Below are 24305 nucleotides of genomic sequence, written 5' to 3' on the forward strand. Positions count from 1 at the left end.
TGATTGTCACATGACTGAAAAGTGGAATATTTAATGTAAGGCATCACAGAGCCACCAAAATTTGTAGCCAAATTCACTTAAGAAGGGTTCACAGTCGAGGAGACCAGAATCAACCATTTCAGCATCCTCATAGCCTGAGTAGCTTTTGGACATTACACCCTGTACTAAACCAAATCAGTTCAGCACTCTCCACAAGCCACCGCAACCGCAGATCTGCAAGTGGAGATAATCTGGGGGACCTTATCAGAGAAGTCGTTTGGGAACAATTGTGCTGGCTGCTACTGTCGTCCCATCTGGGAGCAAGTGCAGTAGACTCCTGGTGCTCCGACACTGACAACCACAGCGTAAGGATCACAGACCGTGAGATGTATTAGGCCTAGCTTGCATCTTCACCGAAAGACACTGAACCAGTTTCCAACCTGGAGTTACTGAGAAGAACTAAGCAATGTACAACGCCTCAATGCAGATATGCGCAACCGTAAATCGTGCATAATGTGTGGCCAAACTCTATTAGAAGAGCTAACGGAAGCTATAGCTTAGTACTTTCACTGTTCATTGTTTCATTCGACATGTATATTTTTGCCCACCGTCCTTTTTTGCTGCATAGGGGTTAACGCTTCTTAAGTGGAGAGTACTGCTGCAAAACAAAGTTTGCTTGTTTGTTCACGTTGAATATCGCCCAGCACGACCTTATTCTTTCCTTTGTAGCATGGATGCACAGAGATTTATCTAATGGTCACAGCCACACACAACTTATTCTCTTTTGCAAGGGTTTTCAGCCACGGATGTGTCAGGCACCCCTAGTGGACCAGTGGATGTGGTGGAGGACCCCTTGAGACAGGGGCAGGGGATCTTGTGCGGACTGCTATTGCAGCCGCAGTTCTGAGAACAAGTCGCAGGATTGGGATTGAGCCAAGTCTAAACTGACCTCTAAAAGTGCACGCACTTGATAAGCCAGTGCGCCACAGTCTGCAAGACAATGTGGGGAAGAGGCAACGAGTCGGCGCCAGTATGCATCATCTGTGCACCAGAAGGGATTTGATAGACTCCTCCCAGCACTGTGCCACTCATTTATCAGACATTCGAGACACTCTGCACTGCAGCCTTATCTAGCAGTGCAGCCAGAGCTCAAGCTTCACCGATGTTGGCATCAACAAAGGCCGTAGACACTCCCTCTCTCTTGTGCACTGTCTGTTTTCGCACTCCTCTTACATTTATTTCACTTTGAGGAACTAAAGTAGACTTTGTATTTAGCCACAAATGACTCCACGGCTGTCGTTTATTCACTTATCCATGAACTGTTCTCTATATTAGCTTCTCTAATTTTTATTCTTTTTCTGTATCTCCAATTTATCTAACGAGGAGCCTGCTACAGCCTTCAGAGATGAAAAATATCACCTGCATATGTATGTACACATCATTTTTTATAGCATATTTATCAATAACTTGCCTGAAAATTCAGCATATAGGTACTATATTCCTTATGCAGCTAGTTAAAGTGCCAATTTGACCCAATTTGTTAAAAGGTGCAGTGTACATTAAAGAGCAGGCAGAAATCACACAATAGTATGCACATACAGTAGAGTGTCAATAAACGAAACCTCAAGGGACCAGGAAAATATGTTCCATTTATCAGTTTTGTTTAGAGAGAAAACAGATTTTGAATAGGTGGACTGCTCCCGCGCGCTTTCAGTGGATACTGGCCGCTTGGTGCCAATGAAGCAAGAGTGGTGGCAGACAGCAGTCTCCGCCGAAGCAATATTTAAGCAATTAGGAGAACTGTAAACCATGAGCAAAAAGTTAATTCTACAGAATGAAGCAATTACTTTTTTTAATAAAAAAAGTATAAAAAATAAAATAAAATGGAAATAAAAAAAAGCAGTGCAGTGGTGGAACTGGCAACTGGCTCCTTGTAGCAGCTTTTGTAGCAGAAGAAATTGCAGTTTGTATTACAAATGTCAAGTTTTGTAGGAGGAAAAATGCCATTTTGTAGCAAATATTTGAGCTTCTGTTGCAGAAAAAAAAAAAGGTTTTGAAGCAAAATTTCAAGTCTTGCAACGCTTAAATAAAGATGGCTTGTTTTATTTCTGGAAACCAATTGCTCAGATGTTTATAGCGATCATAGCCATGCAAAAACAAGCTTCAAGCTCAAATGCAGTCTAAAGTGCTGTTCTTTCTTTAAAAAGCCCCAAATTAAGTAAACAGGAGGTTTTGCTAAAACCAAAGCTGTTTTTATTCAGAGCGAAGGCATAACGAGATATGCAACAACACTGTAAACACTGTAGACTTGGAAATTAGATAGCTGGCTGTCTTGATACAAAAACTCCCTGTGGGAATTTAGAACTACCGCTTCTTAAAACTGGAAGTTTAAAGCATTATTCTCAGTGCCGCTGCGAGCCTTTCCTCTCTATTCTTCAGAATGGCTTGCCCACTCTCAACATCTGCAAAATTTTCAGGCTTGACACCTTTTGAAAAAAGTAGCTCAGCATTGATGCTCATTCGTGGCCAGCCTGATCTTTTCCTATACCTATACTTTTTCCTAATTCTGACCTCATTTCTGGGTGTCCTTATCCTGTACATCAGGGTAACGTCGAGGCGACTTTTTCCTGACTGGAGGGAAGAGGGAAGAAAATATTTGCATGTCTAGGGTGGCAATTTTTTTTTCGAGAGGGAGAGGCGCACCGCTGGAGCTGCTCGGTCAAATGGCGCGATGCGCGGGGATGTAGAGTGAGTGCAGATTCCGAGGTTTGGAATAAAGCTGTGAAATTATGCAAGATGTTCCACATAAGGGGTTAAACTGAAGGTACAAAAGCGGCCAACAGAGTCCAGTGCATGCGCACAGAAGCAGTCACACCATCCGCTGCTGCTCAGGCCAACGCAGCCCATACCTCACTGGTACGAAAAAAAGGAAGCAAGTGTGCATACTGCTCCCGCTGTGCTTTGCCGAGGGCAGTTCCAGTCACTCATTTGAAACCGCCTGCTCGCACATCCTTTACACACGCATGCATTCACACATGCACGCGTGCGAGAGTGCAAATTAGGCGAGCGCCCAGGGCAGCTTGAAGCCGTCATGAGTTTGAACATACTTCAACCCTTCAACGGCCAGCCTGCCAGCCTCTCCTTTCACCCTACCCGTGCACTGGACTTGTGAGATATCTTGCAGCCCCCTCCTTTCGGTGGAAAACGGCGCGCGTGGAGGGGCTTTAACTCCCACTCAGAAAAAAAAAACACGGCAGGAGACGCAGAAGTGACGTAGACAAACGTCAATTTTGTATAACTTGATTGTCTGCCCAGGACCTGCAAAAATGCTCTTCTGCTTTGCACAAGGTTGCCAGCAGATGTCAGTTTTGCATTCGCGAAAGTTCGGTTTTGCTGCCGGCAAACTTATTCAGCGACTTTTGACGCAGACGTGGCACATAAGTAGGCAAAAAATCGATTTTGTAGCAGCATGCAGCAGGATATTTAATTCGGTGCAGTTTGGTGCAATTGGCACAGCTGTTCCACCACTGAGCAGTGCTCCACTTACTCAATTCACCTGTTATAAGAAGAACTGTGATTTACTGGGCAGTGAAAAATGACTTTATGTGCGCTTGCTTCAGCACTCACAGCCACTTTTTTTGAACGGCGTCATCCATACTACACAGGTTGCACAAAAGCAGTTCGGAACCTTCTCCTCTTTGGGAAATGTTCCTAAACGTTTGGACTGCCGATTCCGCCTGCGCAGGGGTCACCACAGGATCAGAGTCGGGCTCTTCCTCCTCGTCCTCGCTTTCATCAGGAGGGTGCACTTCAGCAACAATGCTTTCCATTGTGTTCTCTGGATATGTTGCTACGTCACTGTCTATATGAGCATATTCATCAAACTGGATGCCCATAGCAGCCCAACTTGCACTTTGGGTATGTCATACTGTGTGTTGCAGTAAATCCTGCATGCCGAATGCAGTTTGCAATGACTGTTGCAACCTGCTACCAAGCATCATCCAATATGTAAATGGCGCGCAGCACATCCACCTTGTACTCCTTCCCCTGGTCCATGCACAACAGCATCCTCCGAAAAAAACTTCTGTGGAAACGTGACTTCACTGCTTGGATCACACCCTGATCCACGGGCTGCAGCCGTGCTGTGGTGTTCGCTGGCAGGAACTCTAGATGTATGGACTTGAGGCCCGACACAGTTCCATGTCCATGTCCATGAGAAATAAAACTTTCCTCTTCTGTTGCGTGAAACGTGCATCCTTGCGACGAATCCATTCACTAAAAATGACCTGCGCCATCCACGCCTTGCGGTGGCTTGATAAGAAACGGGCAAGGTCGCGATGATCTTGAAGCACCGTGGATACTTAGATTTGCCAATCACTATTTTTTTTTTTATTTATTGAACCCTCAGGGCCGGAGGCATTAAAGAGGGGAGTGGTTACAAACTATAACATAGAAAAAATACAGAAACAAGAACAGTGAGTGTTACAAAATTATTCTGCTATTCATACAATGTTAGCTAAAGCGTTGCGGAAGTGTTGGTTATCAGTGATGTCGGAGATTTCAGTGGGAAGGTTGTTCCATTCGCGTGAAGTACGAGGCACGAAAGACTGAAATGCAGACACAGTGTTAAATGTTTCAATTCCAACCTTGTAGCGATGATCGGTGCGGTGTGATATGTAGTGGGGAGGAGAAATGAGCGCGTTTCGTAGAGCGGAATGATGGTACAGTTTATGAAAAAGACTGAGACGAATAATTTTTCGGCGGCATGCTAAAGGTTGTAAGGAGAGGAACGATTTCATGCTGGTTACGCTTGCACCACGGTTAAAGTTAGACAAAATAAAACAAGCGGCATTATTTTGGACCAATTCAAGTGAAGTAATTAATTTATCGTGATGGGGATCCCATATAGCAGCTGCATATTCCAGTTTAGAACGAATTAGTGTTTTGTAAAGCAATAATTTAAGAGATGACGGAGTTTTCATGAAGTTTCGGCGTACGTAGCCCAACATGCGGTTAGCGTTGTTAATAACGTACTCGGTATGGTGTGACCAGGTGAGGTCTGCAGAAATGTGGACACCCAAGTATTTGTATGTAGTAACAGACTCTAGGGGTGCGTTATTTAGGTAGTATCTGAAGGGGGTGTTAGTGTGTCGGGATACTCTCATAACTTTACATTTGCCAATGTTTAGGTCCATGCGCCAAGCGTTGCACCAAGAAGAAATGTTAGAAAGATCGCTCTGAAGAAGGTTAGCATCGTCAGGGGATTTTATTTCACAAAAAACAACGCAATCGTCAGCGAACAGATGGATGTTAGATTGCACTTTGGAAGGAAGATCATTAATGTAGATGAGAAACAAAAGCGGTCCAATAACTGAGCCTTGAGGCACTCCCGAATAAACATCACTGAAAGGTGAATTATAATTGTTAGCGCAAACAAACTGAGATCGGTTAAGAAGGAAGTATTCAATCCATTTAAGAATATTAGGATCAATGTTCAACTGATTTAGTTTAAAAAGTAATAAGCGGTGACATACCTTGTCGAATGCTTTAGAGAAATCAAGGAAAATGCAATCAGCCTGTGATGCTTTGTCTAAGATAACATGAAGTTTGTTAGTGAAGCAGGCAAGTTGCGTATCACATGAATATGATTTTCGGAAACCGTGTTGTGCGGGTGTGAAGAAGGAATTGGACTCGAGAAAATTAACAAGGTGTGTGAATATTATGTGTTCCAGTAATTTGCAGCATGTGCTGGTAAGAGAGATGGGACGATAATTCGCAGGTGAGGTTCGACTGCCTGACTTGTGCAATGGAACAACCTTCCCGATTTTCCATTGTATGGGCAATGTTGAGGTATTGAGTGATTGCTGAAAAATTCTGGTTAGTATTTCAGAACAGCAGGGAAAGGTGTTTTTCAAAAACTTGGCATTAATACAGTCATAACCTGGAGATGAGTGAAATTTCAAATCGTTAATAAGTTTGGCAATACCTGATGTGTCGATGCGTATAGGAGGCATAACTACATAACTGTATTGGTGAGTGGTAGGTAGATTCAAGTTTGAAGAATAAGAAAAATTTTCCGCAAAGGTTTCGTTAAGGATAGAAGCACATAAGTTGCTGGGAACGGAGTCCCCTGACTCATCTAACAAAGTGATAGAATCATCGGATTGTGGGTTAATAATGCGCCAGAATTTTTTAATGTTTGTTGATAGCATGGAAGGTAGAGTGGAAGAAAGAAAATTTTGTTTTGCATCTTTTAGGGCTGTTACGTAGGCATTGGCCGCATCCTTATATGCCTCCCAATGCATGTTGCTGTTAGATAGTTTAGCAATGCGATAGCGGCGCTTTTTTCTGTTAGATAAGCGTTTGATATGGACTGTGTACCAGGGGGCCTGCGAATTGGAAGTTATGGTTCGGGTAGGAATGTATTTGTCTGTTAGTTCGTGAATTCTTGTTGCGAGCATATCCCAGTTGGCTTGAACAGATCGATCACTGAAGTTAGTGAAGAAGACTTCCATAAATGCCGATAGTTCATTATTAATCGCATCGAAGTTAGCTATGTTATAGTCATGTATGATCTTTTTCTTTTTGGTACCCTTGGGACTATTTGCTTTAATGACGAAGGTTAGCAAAGAGTGATCACTTAAACTGGGCAAGTAAGTAATGGCGGAAGCAACGTCGGGGCAATTGGTTAAAATCAAATCCAAGGTGTTAGCGGTATTAACAGATGTTCTTGTAGCTTGGGTAACTAATTGCGTAAGAGAAAAAATTGAGCATAAATCTAGAAATTCACTGGCATCGGAAGAGAAGGGAAACAGAGAGGGTGGCTGGGAATTCCATTTTATGTTTGGAAAGTTGAAATCTCCAAGTAAAAGCAATGGAGCTGAAGGAAATCTGGAGCTTACTATGTTAATTTCATCATGTAAGTCATTATTGAATGAGCGCTCAGCAGAAGGTGGACGATAACATACTCCGATTATAAATTTCTTATAGTCAAGAGTGACTGAAACCCAAACAGTTTCCAAAACGCTATTAGTATGAACGCAAGATGATGGAATATTTTTCGATATAGCTAGGAGTACGCCCCCACCACGCCTGTTCGTTCGGTCACAACGATATATTGCAAACTGGTGAGCGTTAGGAAAGATTTCATTATCAGTGATCTGTGATGACAACCAAGTTTCAGTTAGTGCAATGATTTGTGCAGAACATGTGTCGATTGCCGAGGAAAGAGTTGTACGCTTACTTGAGATACTTCTGATGGTAGTGTACAGAACTGATACGCCAAATGATGGTGTATGACCACTGCCCCTCACGCCCCCCTAGGATACAGTGTGCGGGGGTGAATCATAAGCCGATGTAACTCGATCGCCTCGTGGCGTGACTTCTTTGACCATGTCAGTAGCTCGGTTGTACGTGAATGATTTTTTGTTTAAAACTAATTTGTTGTAACGTAGACGAAACTTAGGTGACCCCGGTTGACTGTTGCCAAACTCGATAAGTTTTCTACGTGCCAACCGAGTGGAGGGCGAGAAATCTTCGCTTATTGTGACCTGGTGCTCCTGGAAGTCACTGCGATGCGACAGGATTAGTTCTCTGATTTTATAATTACTAAATTTTGCTATTATGGGTCTGTTTTTGTCAGGGGAAAGGGCACCTATACGGTGAGCACGCTGGATTGGGTTGTTGGGAAGTGGGTCAACGACTTTGCTTAGGAGGGTTGTGAGCGTGGTTTCTGTTTGTTCCCAGGTTTCTGCAGAATCAGGTAAGCCATGGAAAAGTAAGTTATCCCGTCGTGACCTGTCCTCAAGCTCGTCCAGCCGCGACTGTAACATGTGATTCTGAGAAGTTAAGGTTTCAATCGACTCCTGCATGCTTGCAAATTCGTGGCTATAATTGTCAAGGATCTGCGACTTTTCCTCTAACTCATTTAGGCGTTGCTGAACGTCAGTTATCTTTGTTTCGATAGTTTTTTGTCCAGCTTTAATAGATTTAACGTCAGACACCAGTTCGGCCTGCGTTTTCGAGCTCTGCAATGACCGCGTGTGTACGTCCTTCAGAAATCGAAAGAGAACAGACATTTGTTCAGCGGGGTTGTCGGGGAGGGATTCAATTTCTGAGAGGGATTCGGATCTGGTAGTAGGGCCAGGATTAGTTTCAATGTCGCCAGAGCGTAACAATAAAAGGGCACTAGAAAAGCATTCACACACTGTATCATATAGCACTTCGGGGCACGGGAACAGCAATAAACATATGTCATCGCTTTTTCTGGCATACAAAGAAAATGTACACACCTGCACCGGAGGAAAGCAGAACTTAGACGACATGATTCCTGCAGTGTTCCCGTGCCCACTAAAGCCGAAGACCATGAAGTCGTCGCTTTTATGCTTGGCGGGTGATGATGCTGTAGTCGATTGGGCTGGCTGGCCGAATGCAGGAGGATCCAGGAAAAACGCAAAGGTAGATTCCTCGTTGTGGTAAACGCTGGCTGATGACGACATTGGTCGCAACACCGTGAAAGCGCATGCCCGGGGTGTCGACGAGATAAGCAGCTGGTTCAGCAAAAACACGAGAGCAACCTGCACCGGAGGAAAGCAGAACTTAGACGACATGATTCCTGCAGTGTTCCCGTGCCCACTAGCGGCTTTAATTTGTCGCTTCCTGTCATGTTAGCACCGATGAGGACGGTCAGCCCGGTGCCCTTCTCTCCTTTAAAAGCGAAGGGTTTAGAAGGAAGCAACTTGAAAAACAGTGGTGTCTCATCTACACTATAGATGTCCTCTGGATCATACTGCTGCATATTTTCGGGGAGCTGTTTTGCTCACAGCTCTCCACATACCGTCGCATCAGCAGCGGCAGCTTCCCCAGGCATGAAACACCAGGCCATTCCGCACCTTAAACCTAGTGAGCCATCCTTTGGTGTATCATTCACTGCCAAGCTGAAGAACTAATTCTGCTTTCACACGAATGAGTGGTTTGCTGATCGGAATGTTTTCACTCCGGGCTCTCCGTAGCCCCCCCAAAGCACGAGGCACTTCTCCAAATCTTCGTTATAACTGTTAGCAGTCTTTCTCTGGAGGTCAAAGCGTGACATTTGAAAAGCCTCTCACAGCTTGTCCTTATCTTGCAATATCCTCGTCAGGCTGCTCTTAGGGACGACATACTCGTCGCAAGGGCCATTTTAGTGAAGCGACCGCTCTCAAGTTGATTACCTTGATCTTCCTTTACAGCGGAAGCGCACTGTGTGGATGTTTCTGCGCTGCCATCAGACGCTGACTGAGCGACAACACACAACAGAAGCTTTAAGCTTGAGCCTAATCCGACTGCGACCATCAGCGATGACAGTGAGGAAGCAGAGGAAACGATGGGGTGTGACAGGCTGCAGCGCAGTGTCTGAGACAAGCGGAAACCATTGAAGACGGAAACTGGGAATAAAAAGAAAGGAGGGGTGAGGGTGGAGAGTAGTGATGTGTACCGTGATGGCATTGTGCATCGTCGATTAGTTGCAGTTTCGAGTCCGTTTTCAGTTCCGTTTACACGCTGGTTGGAAAATTTGAGCTCCGATTAACTAGATTCTTTTTACATTGCTTTAATACAAAACCAACGAATTCCGGAACGTTTGTTCTGTTTAGGCGGCAGTTCCGTTTAACAGACTTGCGTTTACTGAGATTCTACTTTTGATGCAGCCACATAGCTATGCAGGAATATGGCCACAAGTGGCAATCGGTTGCGGGCAAAGCGACTAAAGGTGAAAAGAATGTCTTGAACCTGGTATCATGTTAGCCAACAACAGCAGAAGTTGTCCTTTCAGCCTCGAAATACTCTTATGCACTGAGTGCACTTTAGGACGGCTTGTTGGCCAACTGTCATCGTGAATTCACAGTGAAGTCAGCACAAGCTATTGGCATGTGCACATTATATGTTAGAGTAAGCAAGATATGGTTTGCAAAAGAATGAAACAAGTAAAAAAAAAAAGACCACTGCAGTGAAAGGAAGCAGAAAGATGAAAGAAGCAAAATGCTCCAGCACAACAACATTACCATGTGCCACTGACTGCGTGACACTCTCGCAACCTAAGGCAAACCTGGGCAAATTACAACCCAAAGTTCAGCACAGATCTAACCGTGCCTCACACATCATAAAAAGAACTGGAATGAAAACATTACTCTGCCTGGCCAGCACAAAAGAATGTGACACTTCTAGCAAAACCTTGTGAGAAAGGTTTTGGGGCAGACCGGATTCGAACCTAGGAATTCCTCTTGGGAAGCGTGTATGGAACATTGTACCTATCGCTGCAGTCGATCACCAAGCGTGCAGACTGCAACACACTTTTGCTCTGTGTGCTGCATGTCGTCGTCTTCATCAACTTCCACGTGAGTGCAAAACTTCTTACGTTCTGCTCAGTTTAACTACACTGAAACCCTGAAATTGTTTTAGAACTTCTTTCTTACCCCCCCCCCCCCCCCATCCCTTTTCCAGTACAGTAGAAACACTTCTTTTTCCCCCTTATGAGACTTTGATTGGAGTGGGACAACCTTCCTGTACAAAGATTAAAAGGAACAGCAGGCAGCAAGCTGCACAAAGAAAACAATGCTGCATAACCAAGTAGGAGGCAAAGACAATATCTGTGTTTCGGACCTGCATAAACCCATACTAGGGGGTAGTTAGACTAGGTGACAATGCAAAAAAAGTGGTATAACAACCTGCTGTGGTGGCTCAGTGTTCAGGGCGCTCGGCTACATAGTCGCAGCACCCAATTCATACCCAGCCATGGCAGCTGTGTTTCAATGAAGGCACAATGCAATAAGAGTCCCTGTGCTGTGCAATGTCACTGCAAGTTAAAAATTCCCAAGCAGTCAAAGTTGTTCTGGTATCCTCCACTATGGCACCTCTTTCCACCCTTGTACTGTCACTCCCACCTTATTCCCTCCTCTCACAGCACAGTCACAGCATCAAACAAAATATGAGGCAGTTACAGTGTCTTCTGTTTCCTCAAAGCCAATTTCCAAATTTAATTTTGAAGTGAAAAGTACTACCCTGAAGAAGGCAGGTAAGATCAAAATTTAAGTCAGCCATAACAATCACGAACTTTTTAGCTCAAATGGCTCAGGGCCTAAAGCATTCAGCAACTGAGGGGCTGCGACAGGTAAAGATCAAGGATGTCTGTGTTCTGTGCAATATCAGTGGGTATTAAAGGACACCAGATAGCCTAACACTATGCCGAGTTTTCGGTATCCCTCCTTCCATCCCTTTCCACAGTATATGTTTTCCACACGACCACTGTTAACGGTGGACTTTCGCGCCATTCAGTTTCCCGTACAGAGCGTATGAACCGAGATAGATACTTTGAGATTAGCACCTGTCCTCGGTCACGGCGACTACCAATTTGGTGGAACCACTGACGCACGACGGAAAAGCGATGGCAGCTATATTGTTGCCAGCATTACCTGCCGCTGCAGAGCACTCATTTCCTTCTCGTCTTGCCTTCCTACCATAGCTGTCACTCCAGCACGCAACTTTGTGCAGTGTACAGTGTTGCATGTCATATCGGGGACCAGTGGACGTTTTCTTTTGTACGCATTCTCGTATTGCTGCGTGCGCGTCTTTCCTGCTGCTCATGTGCATACAGCCTTTGTGGGGTAGCAGGTGTGCGGTAGCTGCGCGATGAAGCGCAATGGGTCATTGAGCTGAAGGTGCTCAAGAGAAGGGCTAGGTCAAGCTGGAGTTTCCACGTAGCATTTGAGCCCTCAGTGACAGCTTTCTGTTTTTCTTTTATAAAGAACTTCAGCTGTTGTTCACGCGGCATACGTTGTTCCTGCATGCATGTGTGCGAAAAAGAAAACAAGGAAAAGCAGAGGTTCGTAATGCAGTGACGTCAGTGCCGTTCGTATGTTTGCTTGAGACCTCTCCTTTCCCAAGTGCAGTGAAAACTCGTTACTATGAATGCCACATTAACATTAACTTTTCAAATTAACGAATTTTTAAAGAATCCCCGGCAGATTTGCTATGTTTTCAATGTTAAACTATTTCAGAATTACGAATTTCAAAATAGCGTATATTTCAGAATAAAGAACGTATTTTATTTCTTCTTCTACAATTTTGAAACATTAGTATTACGAATTCGGCTAAAATTAACAGCTCCGCAGCTTGGAACTCTTGCGTGAAACGAAACAGAAACCGCCGATTCTGTGTGTATGGTCCGTGGGCTGTAGCTATCATCATCAGGACATCTAGGACCAGCTCCTAGCGCCACCATGAAGCTATGGTTTATTACGCAGTAGCCAGCAGGCCTAGCTGCCTGCGTTTTTTTCTTCTTGTGTTGTGTGCCACATGCGGTTCGGTTGTTCGTGCGTTCGCGCGTGCGGGACGGTATTTTAATTTTTTTGCCACAGATTATCTTATTGCGAAGTTTGTGCGAGATTGGCGATGATATTAGCCAGCGAAGTGCCAAGAAGATATGAACGTAGCTGCTTTCACAGCAAGAAATCGACGCAGAGAAAAAGCTATTCGGCTTCTACAGACAGCTAGCATTGCCCTATCGACTTCCGCTATTATTATGGAAGACTGAGAAAAGGTTTTCAAAGTTCAAGGAGCATTGAAAATGGGGTCAAAGAGAGCTTTGATGGGTTTTTTTCGGTTTTTTTTTTTTTTTTTTTTTTTTTTTTTTTTTGCACATGGACGAAGTCCGTACTTTCATCGCTCGATGCAATCACGCACGCAATGAGGTGTTCCGGAAAGTGGAAGGTGTGTGCTGTAGTGGTGTAATGTAGTGCGCGGTCGTGTTTGCTGCGCACAGCAGAAGAAAATATTTGATTTCTTCAAATAAATCAGCTTTGGAGTTAGTGCAACATTTTCACTTGAGGTTTTGCTCGTCTACACACGTGCCTACTGCCAAGGTACGTCATTTTCATACTTAGGTTTGACCACTGGCTTATAATCGCAAATTTTTCATTACAACGATATTTCAAAATAACGAACGAGTTTTTGCAGTCCCGCGGGATTTGTTATATCAAGATTTGACTGCGTTTGTTTAGTTAATATCCTTTCCCCAGTCTTTGATTGGTGAGAAAAGTTGCCTTATTGCTTATTGGTTGCTGTCCCCGCCAAGGGCGGAGACAGATGGCTTAAAGTAAGTGCTCTGGGTTAAGCCAGGGCTGATTTCGTCCGACCAACGGGTCAGTCTTGTAAATAGTTTTCTCGTTACTTGTGTCTTCTTGTTTTATTTATATGCAAATAAATAGTTAATCTTTCTGTCGTGCCATCAAGTAACGGGATTGTTGCGAGTCTGAATCTTCAAGTTATCAAGAGCATCGATATCATCAAATGTTTCCTCACCTGGCCACCTGAAGGGGAAACTCATACCACCATCCTCAACTCCAACCACAATATTATCAACCTTGACTTGCTCCCCATTAGACACTTTCATTTGTAGCTCAAGGAGCACCCGTTTTATGCTCCGCTGTGGTCATGCAGAGGTTAGGGCAATCGACTACTGTGCCCAAGAATGCGAGATCGATTCCCGGCCTCGGCAGCCGCTTTTCGATGTAGGAAAAAAGCTGGTCGCCCATGTGCTCTGCGATGACAGTGCACGTGAAAGAACCCCAGGTGGTCAAAATTCCCGAGCCCTCCACTACGGCATCTCTTATAGCCCGAGTCACTTTGAGATGTTAAACCCCACAAACCAAACCAAATTTATTTGTTTTTGTAACTGCATGTTTGAAATGAAAATTTTTCATTTATACCTCATGAACCTCGGCTTGTTTCACCAACTTATCTCGGTAGTTTGGCTCTCACTAACCCCATCCTAGGCAAATACTCATGCCTTGTTTTATTATTATTATTAAATGGTGATGACGCGAGCCACTTGTTCCTGCTGCATTATTGACTGGCTCTGTCTACAAGTTGTGCTAGTAATACTAACTGCCCTTACCGCATAGAAAGCAGCAGGCGTTTCCAAAGCTGTCCTGACCGCTGAGGTAGATGGTATAGCTGGCCCAATACCATCCCTCGGCAAAGTAAGGGATCATTGCTGTGGCCTGGACAGGCGGGCCATCTGGAGCACCGGACGGATTTGTTTTACCTGACAACTTCTTTTCCGCTGCAGGAACTTGATCGATGTGGAAGTGCCAAGACCAAAGCGGGCCCTCTGCATCAGTTTAGGAGGCAAAGGAAATGCTTTGCTATTTATTAGTTGCAATAAGGGCACATACTGTGGATAAGGAAACACTGTTCTATCCTCCTTAATACTGCATGTCATTTCAGTCTTGCAGTATTCTAGCTGAGATATGTCATTTCAATTGTGCAGTAACTCAAGCAACACTCCAATTAGAGCCAGTTTATATGACATGGTAGGGAGCATAAAAAAGCCAAACTGTCAGCTTTTAAGAGAAAAAATCATTTCTAAAATACAGTTCACGCTACAGATTGCCGATCATGCCAGTAGAATGAACACCTTAGCAAAATGTATGCTTATGCAATGCGTCCATGCTTCTTAGGTACAGCTCTTGTAACACTGGTCACATCCAAAATTCAAAAAGCACTGTGGAATCTACACTGCAGAAATGAAAAAGCCAGAGCATTGCTGTGAACACTGTGCATCATGTTTCCTCTCATCATTATCAACTAAATGCACCACCATTATCATCATAACTGTTAACATTGTACCAATTCCTGTGTAACTGTCATCGCTATACTATCATCCTCACTGTAGACAAGCAGAATTATGATGTGTGTTTCACGATCCAGGCCGTGGTGATGTTGGTTAAAGTGCTCGCCTGGGTATTCGAGGGATGCAGGTTCGATTCCTGGTGGAGACAGGATTTTTGTTTTTCTGATGACGCCACCAGGATGACTGACCGTGCACAGGTGCTGTGCACGGGACTTCGTTCCATGAGCCTAGAAAGGCTTTCTTTCGCCTTAACAGTGGCCATGGCTGTTAACTGTGAATGCTATGGCTGCTATACACACTTCTATAACAACAGTTCAAATGCAGAGGTAAAGAAAGAAGAAAAGTAAAGTTACAGAAGCAGTCCATCGAGAAAATATAGGCAGAGATGCTGCAATTTATTTTTACGAAAAGCCTAATCTAATTGCCTAAGGATAATGATACACAAGAGCACATACTTTAAAGGGTATATGCATATCAGCTCCTTAAAGGGACACTGCACCACTTTTTGCAGAAATCGAGATTTTAATGGCTTCTAACAGTTTCTTGGACTGTGAAAAAGGCTGACCGCCGAAGAATTGGCGCATTTGAATTGTGGTGCTGGCGAAGACTCTTGAGAGTTCCTTGGACTGCCAGAAGATCAAATCAGTCGATATTGTCGACCATAAACCCTGACTGCTCATTGGAGGGTCAAATTCTAAAGTTAAAGCTCAGCTACTTTGGTCATGTGATGAGAAGAGAGGAGTCGCTGGAGAAAGGTTTGATGTTGGGAAAGGTTGAGGGTCGCCGGAGAAGGGGTAGGCAGCGAACGCGATGGTTAGATGGCATCCTCGAGGCACTGCAGATGAAGTTATGTGATGTTAGGAAGATAGTGAGAGACCGGAAAGCGTGGCGTGACATGGTCCATAGGGTCACAAAGAATCGGACACGACTGAACCGAACTGGATTGAACAGTTTCTTACGCCGCGAACTCGACTAATTAAATTTAGGCAGAAACAAGCGCCAATTGTCTTTTTTTTTTTTTTAAGTTAAAATATGCGAGCGGCACTGCCGGCACCTCGAGACACGCTGCAAACTGCGCCGCCGCCTGCGATTGGTCGAGCTGTCGCGACGCCGTCGTGAGGACCCGAGACGCTGCCGATATGAATCCTGTGCTGCGCGCCATGTAGATCGCAGCTGTCACAGCTCTCTGCAACGTTATAAAAGCTGTTGCAGCACGCTAAAGTGACTATCTGGGTCTCTTCGTATTGTCACGTGGTGGTGACCAGGGTCGATGACACAAATGAAGACACTGGCTTGATGGTACGGAAATTAACTCTTTATTGGGCTGACTTGCGCCCACAAAAGAACTAAGCAACTCGGCGGCGGCGATAGCAGCAAACGTGTTGGTCGATCGTCGAACAAAGAATGCCCGTCACACTCGTCAACGCTCAATTTAAAGGCTGCACAGAACAATCTAGATAATGTCGCAAACAGCTACCAGCACGGGCTGGAACATTGTGGAAAGACACACGAGTGGCCGGAATCTTCGAGATAGATTTCGGTGCATTTTGCGCTACAAAGAAACTGATAAAGGTGTGACTCGCGACATCGAGCATTAACAAACAAAGATTACGGAACTGATACGCGATCCAGAATCAGAGTGATAAGCCTGTATGCCGGCGGCTGCTGAAAAACAACAAATACAGTTTTGAAGGTTTCGCGGCAGTATGTATACGCACCAGATACGGCCACAAACGACGCAGCATCGACGAAGTGAAGGCCAGCCATCAGCGTCTACTTTTGCAAAGCTGTATATGTTTTTATTGGCCGAAATTAGATGTATGTGTGGGAGCGTTCAACGACAAAGTGTTTATAACATTACTTTCCGACTCAGAGGCAGATTCAGGCATCCCTAATTCTACCTAGTAGAGAAGTGCCGAAACCCGTTGAGGTGATTGCTTGTTGCCTGGCTAGCTGCGTGCGAACCGAGTACTCGGTGTATTCTTGATTACAGTATAGAGTGTTTTCGATTCTCTCGAGACATTGTGAGAATCGGAACTGCATGCTCCAGCCACATGTTTCAAACATCGCATCGCTTCCCGAAATGTTTACATGCAAATAAGATTCAGTTACCAGCAAAATAGTGTCGTCGCTGCTGCAGTTGCCGGTATTGAAGCTTGGTCGCACTCTTTTTTCCTTGAAGGTTTGTGCTACAGCTCCGTGTTCAGCGAAAATTACGCCCAAGGTAGCAGAACACCATTGAAGAGCCGGCACTGGTAAATTTGCCAGCGATGCCAAACTCGACATGATAAAATGATTCCAGAGCACAAAATAGTGCACATAGACATCCAGAACGTTAGTTGCAAGTCGCGAAATCAGGCAGCAAACTTCAATGGTCAAGAATTTATAATTGTTAAAACGGCAGCAATGGCCTGTAAAATTCAAAACATCAAGTACCAACTTTATGAATGCGATCATGACATAACACGCAAAAATGTTACGAAGCTTCCCTGTTTTCGGCGTGGCCGAATGGTTAGCGTACAAAGCTTTGGAGCAAGAGGTACCGAGTTCGAAGCGCACTAGTGCTGCAGTTTTTTTTTTTCCGCTAGCTTTTTTTCTTTTTTTAGATATTTTTTTATGTAGTTGATGTGCTTCATTACTTTTTAGTTGTATTTTTTATCCGAGGCGTTTTTTTTCTTTGGGCAACCAGTGCCACAAAAGGGACGCGTGCCATTATGCCGCACCCCAGTACGCACAGTTTCCAGCGTCATACAGAGCCTATAATCAGGTATAGCACTGGAGCGCTGGGACCCAGCGGCACTGGTTTTTGCAATAGTGATGCGGCAGTGGAATATGCTATTTTAGCTTTCATATGTGCGTTGATCCACAGCAGTATATTCGCAATATTACTTTGTATGGTTATGCTCGAATGGTAACTATAAGGAAAGCTTGACGTAACAGATAGTCGAGGCTCGCAGCCGCTGGTGGAAACCCTCCTTCCGAAAGGGAACTGCCCAAATTCGCTCGTGGTCGATAAAAAAAAAAAATAATAAGGTACATGCCCGCTGCTCGTCTGAGATTTTTTCGCACGAATAATCATATTTTCGCGTAGGACATTATATTCTTTCACAACAGGTGTTTGTATATTGCTAGAAAATAGCTCTTCCAGGTGCATTGCAGCTGCTCTCAGAATACAACATACTGAATTCAGCAATTATTGCAGTTTCCATTGCCCAGTAATAGGGTCAGCGTAAACTTGTCGCTTTTCACAGAAGCGATCCACTGCGCTCGGAGCTTTTTGTCTTGCGGGAACTTATGGAAACTGACATCATCGCCGCGGCTGAAGGTGCTCGTACACCAGAAAGCACAGCAGTACCGCATGTTGGGACGGGTGTTCAACTCAAGCGACACGAACTTCCGCAACCTCGAAACACGAGCAACAACACAGGCTAAAAACGCACTCAAGCTGTTGGGAGCGCCTGGCCTATTCTCACGGTGACGTCACGTACGCCGGCATGGGTGAGGTTTCTCTCGCCACTCTCCTCCTCTCTTGCGCCGCCGAGGGAAGTTTGAACGATGCGCTTTCAATCGGCAATTGCTCTGGTGTTTTCGCAATAACCGTAAAAATAACTTCACAGACCTGACCAACAATGAGTCTACTTCAGTACAGTAAAAGGTGAGCAAGTTTGAAAACCACTGCAGTTTCCCTTCAATTTTAATGTCGAATATATTTTTAGGGAGTGCAGCTCAGTAATAAAAAAGAAATGAGAAGACATACCACTAGATCCCTCCACAGCAGTTTCTCGCTTGTGGATGAGCTCAGTGGCCACAGACGATGTTGTGTGTGATTGTAGCCTGCCTGCAGGTCAGCTAGCTGGTGGTGATCAATACCGTAGGGAAATTCAACAAGCAAACTCTCACAAGGGAGTAAGCTCCTCTTTGGTAAGATGGCCCACACTGAGCCTGGGTAATTGCAGAAACAGTTGTTAGTACTCAAATAATTTTTCTCCGAATACAGTTGAACCTCGATATAATGAATCTCAATAAAACGAAGTTTGCAATGCAACAAACATTTTTTTCGCTTCAGGTTCTTGCTTCCACTGAAATGCACATAAGCTTTTCCTTAATTTAACAATGTATTTTCGCGCTGGAGTTTTGATACAAACAAGTTTTTACGACATATAACACAAACTTAGGCGAACTTTACCACTTGGAAACAAAAAAAAGAAAAAGGTCCTTTACTTATTGCAAAATTGTGCAGCATGTTTGAAAGGCAACACAGTTAGGGAAAGAGGAAAATTTTTCCCATTTGCTCGACGTTCAACTAGTGCATGTGATGTTTCGATGTCTGGGATGATGTTCTGATGGGAACAGCACTGTCTAGAACGTATATTTTATTCGCTGGCATGCAGACGTGTTGAGACAGTCATTTCGTTCTCTTTTAATCATTTCGCTCATACTTACAGTAGAACTCCACTATTGTAAATTTGAATATAGTAAAAATTCAGATATAATAAAGTGAAACTGAAGTCCCAGTTCGCCTTACATAGACGACTGTATTTTTCCCCCTTTATAATAAAGATATTATAGTAAAACTCATTTATAGTAAAGTTCATGTGGCTGCAACACCGAATTTCCATGCAATGGTATCGCTGCACATGTGCTACCAAGAATCGCGAGGCAATTTTTTTTTTTTCAGAAAGAAAAAAGACACAGTGTGTTCATTAAATGGCTTTGCCACCATGCCTGACAGCAATCAGGTTAAGCCAACTTTACATGAACATTAAAGCCGGAAGGGAAAGCATGCAGCGTGTAGGAAAAAAAAAAAAAAAAGTAAAGCTGTCTACAAACATGGAAAGAACGCGGCACGGTCTGTTCAGAAAGTAAGAGAAAGTAAAAGTGCAGCAAGAAATAAGGAAGGGAAGAAATGGCCAAACATTCTCAACACTGTGCAGCACAAAGCGCAAGGCAGCGGTGGAAAGCAGTGGAGGTGCGGTGCATGCAGTTTTGCAGCGCTTGACTGCCATGCGCATTTCTCATTTATTGCCTTTTAAAAGACAGAAACAATGGAAGATGACATCGTGTTCATGCAAGGTTTTGGTTTTCACATGAAATAAAATTCATTTGTATTTGCAGCCATAATGCCCTCATGCCTAAGAGGTACTACCACAAGATGTACACAAAAATCTCAAACTGAAAAAAATAGCACGAAGAGACGATAACAGAAAGAGATGGAAGGTATTTTCATGTTCTTTTCATTAATCAACAAGATGTGTTCAGTAAATAGGGATTTAATTGCTAGACAGAATCTTCAGGACAATGTCATCACCAACCCCTGATATAGTCAAGATTTTGGTGGTCCCAGTGACTTTATAAAGGGGTTCTACTGTATGTGTGAGATAAGCCCATCTCGCCCCGTTGCGGTGGCCAATGATTAGAGTGCTCAACTACTGATCCCGGCAATGCATGACGCTTTTTGTTGGAAGCGAAACACTAGTGCCCATTAAGAACTCTATGAGTCGAAATTTCTCAAGCTCTCCACTACCCTGACCCTTGTGCCACCGCGGCAGACTGGCGGCAATTGGAAGTTGCGGAAGTTTGAATTAGGGCTACCAAGCGTCAAGATGTGAATGGGCGACCTCAGCAACCAACTGCATACTCTCACTGTGCGTAAAACACTTCGTTACAGGTATGTATGCATCCAAAGCAAATGTGCATTATGAAAAGTACCTCAATCAGCTATACCTCGTTAGGAAGCTTGAAAGTCGTCGTCTTCGTCCAACCGTCTGCAACGGCAAGGAAACCGTCCGGCACTAACGAGTTTCCTGGAGGGTTCATGCTCGTTCCCTTGCAGAGTGGAGCACTATGGATGTAGAACAACATAGGTTCCTCACCGACATGTGCATCAATATGTAGGAGATGCGCTTGTGTCACCAGGTCGTTGATTCCGCAGAAATCGCTGCAAAGGCAGAAAATGGATCCTTTCACAACAGAATGACCCATTCTCTGTGCATCGAGAACCTTTTCACCACTGCGATCACATCCGTTCTGGGGGCAGCAACCGGCTAGAAAGCTGAATCATCCATTACCAGAAAATGCCGCGTGTTTCCTGCAGGCTTCTGTTGTGCATTCCGGCCGGGACAATGCCCTGTTCAGGGGATGTAGATAAGTGCCTCTCTGCCAAGCTTAGTAGATGAAATCCTATAGCTGTAAGCTTGTAGATGACGCGAGGAGGAAGCAACACCCATTGCACCATGCTTGCACCGCGGTGACCCCATCGTGCTCGGTAACTCAAGACTCCCCGCGCACATGCGCCGCTCGTAAGTCACAGGAGACGATTCCACCTAGCTCTGCAGCATCAACAAACCCCTGGCTGCTTTGCCCTTTGAGATCCCCCTCTCTCTCTCTGCTTCCGTGCTCTCCTTTCTGTTTTCTTTTTTTTTTTTAAATGAACTTAAGTCTTTCATGAATCTGCACGCTGAGAGCGTCTCATTCGTCGAACACAGCCCGTGCTATGGCCAGCACTACACACTCTTACAATACGAAGATAGTATATGCATGCTTTATGAGTGGATTGTGAGAACGCTGAAACATTCCCCCATACTGTGTGAACACGATACTGCAATCACTGTCACTCCTTTTTGCCCGAAGGGAAAAGAGGGGGGAGCTCTCGCTTTCTACCTGCGTTGGCATGGCCATTTCGCATGGTGCGCTTTCGTGTAGTCTGCTAGACTGCCGTCTAATGTGTTTCCCTGCCGCTCCCACATAATGGCCCCACATCCTCCTGCAAAAGGCGGATTGGCTAAAAGCTTGAATTATCAAAGGGGCCTGAAAGAACTGCCAAAAACCATTTGCATCAGAGTGATTTTTATATCATGAACTTTGCACGATCGTGGCCTGTATTTCAGGTGAAACCGCAATGAGAACATTTTTTTCAAGTTTCGCCGCTTTCCTTTGTGCACACTGTCGAGAAGGCTCTCTTCGCAAACGGGAAGGTCCCTCTTTACAAAACGGCCCCACCATATTGTTACGGGGTAGTGACAATATTTTGAAGATGCATCACAGCACAGTCAATAAGGTCAAGCATTAAGACGATGTGCACAGTGCAGTGAAACTGCAGTGAACACGAAAAGTTTAGAAAACGAGTAGTTAGAACGCAAACAGGAATCAAATAACAAGCATGCTCAATTCAATTCATATGTAAAATTTCGAATATTTGTGCAATCCTACAAAAAAGCCTAGCTTTAAAAATTACAGACGTCTTTTTGTCATGCCAGTTTCACTTCTCTAATGTGCTGCAGAAATCATGTGCGTACCTCAAAAAGGTGCTGCTCATTTCAACCCATGTTGCAGTGATGAATTATGCAGCTTCCTAATTTCAGCCTTCATTTAAAATCAAGATTTCGAATTCATTTTTTGTTTTTTCCTTATTGACAACACTCATTCAGTGAAGGTACTCGCATACGCTGCTCTAATCTGCATTGTGAATATATTTCCACATCACTCCCACATTAAAAAATTTGCTGAAAATCATTCTGCACCAAGAAAAGAGGTGACTGAAAATTGCACTTGAAGAAATGAAAAGTTTGATACAAATTAGAAAAATAAGCTTCGATGCGACTGTCTGAAATATTAGTCCAAGTTACCCCTGTTTGATGCTCCAGATGTTTGTTCTTCTGGAATAACCATTTACCACATTTTCACACAACTGAAACAAAGCTATCGGCTAGGTTAACTAGTTTGCACACATCATGCACCTGCATATTTCTCTTCAGTGAAAGAACCAAAAAGTATGCCAGTGCAAAAGCTCAAAGAGCTCAATTGCCGGATGAAACTTGTACCATTTATACAGAAGAGATCCTCAGATTGTGCAAATGTGTGAATTCCAACATGTCCGAAGAAGGCAGAGTCGACCACATTTTGAAGCGCATCGCGGCTGACGTGTACAACTTTTTAATTGCCAGACACACCCTTGAAACCGTCTCCGATGTTATTAAACACATCCGCGCTTTTCAAGCTCTCAAAACCCGTCGTATTGCGCCAAAATTTGGGCGGCTGGCCAATGTGCCTACCGTGGCCAGCCTTGATGACTATGCCCAACTAGATCTTCCGTCGACGATCAGGCAAATCGTGCGAGAACTGCTGCGGCTCAACCCACTTCCCCTGCACGAATCTGCTGAGGTCTCTGTCCAAAGGGTATCTAGACGGCCGGCTTCACCACCACAAGTGATTACAGTGCAGCCTTTCGCACAAGCTCCTAAGTTGCAGCTTCTATTGACTATCCTCCTATACATTTTGCCAACCGGAATGCGCCAATGCCTGACCCCCCAAGGTATGACGTCGCCTAGAGTGCACATAGATCTTCCATTCGATCTACCAGGATTCCTCAGCAGTATGAGCATTCAGCCAGACCTACGACGCGCCTAGCTGTTCCTTGCTCTTATTCCCAACAGCATTTTGTACCTTCCCCACCGATATGCTACCGTTGCGGCGTCGAAGGTCACATCGCCAGGTACTGCCGCAGTAGGTTCCCACCTCGCTATAACCGTCCGACGCCTCCAACAGTACATAACAATTGGCAATACAGTCCCGTTTTTCAGCAATCCAATACTCAGCGTGGGTATTACCGCAACATCCATAACCAGAATCTCCGCAACCACTCCCCTGCATCTGATAGAAGTGTTACTCCTCCACCCGCCTTCCGTGAACGTCGTTCTCCATCACCGCGGCGGCGCACCATGTCGCCTCAGCAGGAAAACTAACCAGCGCGACCAATGGGGGTGAGGCCGCTGGAAATGTGCTGTGTGCCAACATCCCTCCAACTATAATGTTCAAAAACAAAATTCGTGTGTTCATTGATGGTGCGTATACATTAGCTTTGGTGGATACGGGTGCGACTGTGTCTGTGATGAGTAATCAGTTTAGGCGCTTGTTGGGACGCAAAGTGATGTTTGAATATGACCGTGCTTCAACGTTTTGTGGTGTGAGTGGAGAGGCGTTGCGGCCACTGGGTTATGTAGTGCGCAAGTGACTGTGGGTGGTGCAATTTTTCAAGCCGAATTCGTAGTCTTACCCCATTCTACGCATGACATCATTTCAGGAATGGACTTCTTGAAGTTTTGTGGCGCTACCGTGGACTGCCGAAGTCAAGAGGTTCATTTTGACAGCTCGCATCTGCCGACTCTTTTTGAAAGTGGCCGTAATGAAGACACAGTTTTTAGTATTACCGAAGACACAGTAGTTCCACCTTTGTCTGCCATGTTCGTCCCTGTGTTCGCTCCACTTCTTGACCAGGTTCCATTTCAGGCCGTGGTGCACCCAGTTCACTCAGCATACTGAAGAAAAATGTTATTATCCCTCACTGTATGATCTCCGTGCATCACGGTGGTGCCTCGTTATGGACAATCAATCCATCGTCCGAGCCCGTAGTTTTACCAACGGGATTGAAGCTTGCCTCCTGTGGACCCGATGCGTCCCACGTCGTTGCTTTGGTCATAGATGCTACGAGTGCCACCGTACCTCTGCCTGCTGATGAAACTTCGATCTTCCGTATGATCAGCACCAATCTCAGCTCACCTCAACGCCGTACTCTTGTGGATATTCTTCTACCCTTTTCGCCTATGTTTGACTTTTTTCAAACAAATGGTTGGTTGGTTTGTGCGGTTTAACGTCCCAAAGCAAC

At 44.7% G+C, this 24305-nt stretch overlaps 1 pseudogene across 1 annotated transcript in view; it reads right to left on the reverse strand.

Annotated features, from left to right (window-relative positions):
• The window catches only part of LOC146209650 (cuticle protein 10.9 pseudogene), a 102326-nt pseudogene extending 88330 nt beyond the window's left edge, over positions 1 to 13996 (reverse strand). The window contains exon 1 of the transcript XR_014703464.1: positions 13907 to 13996. The product of XR_014703464.1 is annotated as a cuticle protein 10.9 pseudogene (transcript). The remainder of the gene's footprint in view (positions 1 to 13906) is intronic.
• Positions 13997 to 24305: the final 10309 nt, after the last annotated feature.

This window comes from Amblyomma maculatum, chromosome 1, assembly GCF_055883805.1.
Source record: "Amblyomma maculatum isolate TAMU_Amacu chromosome 1, ASM5588380v1, whole genome shotgun sequence".
NCBI classification, from domain to species: domain Eukaryota; kingdom Metazoa; phylum Arthropoda; class Arachnida; order Ixodida; family Ixodidae; genus Amblyomma; species Amblyomma maculatum.